Consider the following 2,432-nt stretch of genomic DNA (forward strand, 5'->3'; position numbering starts at 1 on the left):
AAAAACTGCCAACCAAGAATCATTTATTCAGCAAAACTGTTAATCAAATACGATGGTGCAATCAAAGCATTCCAGGATAAACAGAAGCTAAGAGATTTTGTCAAAGCCAATCCAGAGCTTCAAAACATCCTAAAGAGAGTTCTCTGGAATGAAAACCAGCAAGAACAGACAACAACCAGAGATTGACAGACATGGCAACATCACCTGAAACTCAGTCAACCAATAGCAGAGTTCAGAACAGAACAAAATTACAGTAATGAATTCAGAAACCCTGTAAGGCCAACCAAAGATCAAAATATTAACAATGTCAAAGAAGGGGAAAATATAGGAACAGAGATGCAGTCAAGGAGATTGCAGGATACAATAGATGGTCTTAAATGCAGGGAAAACTTAATCGACTCTGAGTAACCCCAAAGAAAATGAACACTTCACAATTTACCATGAAAATGAAGATCCATGCAGAACAAGGAAACATTAAAACTAAGAAAACACCAACAAGAAATAGCACAAAAAACATGAACTCAGCACAAGAAGGCATGCATAACAAAGGAACAAATAGCACCACAAAAACTTAACATAATGACAGCAGTTAACCCATACCTATCAATAATTACACTGAATGTCAATGGATTAAATGCACCAGTGAAGAGACAGAGAGTGGCTGAATAGATAAGAAAACAAGACCCTTCACTATGCTGCCTACAAGAGACACACCTTATACACAAAGACAAAAACAGACTAAAAGTTAAAAGATGGAAAAAATATATACCAAGCTAACAGCAACAGAAAACAAGCAGGAATGGCAATACTAATTTCTGATAAAATAAACTTTAAGGCAAAAACCAGCATAAGAAATAAAAAAGGACACTATCTCATGATTAAAGGGTCAATTGAGCAAGATGAAATAACCATAATTAACATCTACACTCCCAATGCAAGAGCACCAAGAAATATAAAGCAAAACCTACTAGAATTGAAGAAAGAAATACATAAATCTAAAATTATAGTGGGAGATTTTAATACGCCACTTTCAAAAGGGGATAGAACCACCAGAAAAAAAAAAAGAAAAACTTGACAAAGCTACAGAAGAACTAAACAGGACAATCAACCAACTTGACCTCAAAGACGTGTACAAAGCATTCAACCCAACAACACAATACACATTCTTTTCCAGTGCACATGGAACAGTCTCCAGAATTGACCATGTGTTAGGTTACAAAGAAAGCCTCCATAAATTTACAAACATCAAAATACCAAAAGCATCACTTCAGACCACAATGCCATAAAATTAGAAATCAACAATAAGAAGACCAAGGAAATAAAGTTTAATACATGGAAATGGAATAACACCCTGCTGAAGAGTGACTAGATAATAGAAGAAATTAAACGAGAATTCAGAAAGTTCCTAGAAACAAACAAGAATGAAAACACAACATACCAAATTCTTTGGGATATGGCAAAAGCAGTGCTGAGAGTACAATTTATTGTGATAAATGCATACATCCCAAAAAAAAAAAGAAGGAATCAAATTTTAATTCATTAACACAGCATCTCCAGCAACTAGAAACAGACCAACAGAGAAAACATACAGTCACCAAAGAAAAGAAATAATGAAGATCAGAGTAGAAATAAATGAGATAGAAAACAGAAAAACTATAGAAAGAATCAACAGGACAAGAAGCTGGTTCTTTGAAAGGATTAATAAATTGACAAGCCATTGGCAAACCTAACAAAAGAAAAGAGGGAGAAGACACAAACACCACACATTAGAAACCACATGGGTGATGTCACAATAGAACCAAAGGAAATCAAAAGGATAATAAGAGAATACTACGAAGAGCTGTACTACAACAAATTTGAAAACTTACAAGAGATGAATACATTTTTAGAAAAACATAACTTACCTAAACTTAGAGTGAAGTAGAAAACTTGAACAGACCCAAAACAGTAGAAGAAATTGATCAGGTTATCAAAAAACTCCCAACCAAAATAAGTCCAGGTCCAGATGGCTTCACTGGTGAGTTCTACCAGACAATCAGGGAAGAGCTGTCACCAATTCTACACAAATTATTCCAGAAGATAGAGGAGGATGGAGAATTTCCTAATACATTTTATGAAGCAAGACTATACCAAAACCAGGGAAGGACATCACTAATAAAGAAAATTATAGACCAATATCCCTCATGAACATAGGTGCAAAAATTCTCAACAAAATCCTAGCCATGAGAATCCCGCAGCACATCAAAACAATAATACATCTTGACCAAGTGGGTTTCATAAAAGTGTTACAAGGATGGTTCAACATTAGAAAAAATCAATGTCATCCACATATAAATAAGAAAAAGGAAAAGAACCACATGATCACATCGATTGATGCAGAAAAGGCATTTGACAAAATCCAACATCCATTCCTGATAAAAACACTCAACAAA

The sequence above is a fragment of the Chrysochloris asiatica genome, unplaced genomic scaffold, assembly GCF_000296735.1.
Source record: "Chrysochloris asiatica unplaced genomic scaffold, ChrAsi1.0 scaffold00451, whole genome shotgun sequence".
Classification (NCBI taxonomy): domain Eukaryota; kingdom Metazoa; phylum Chordata; class Mammalia; order Afrosoricida; family Chrysochloridae; genus Chrysochloris; species Chrysochloris asiatica.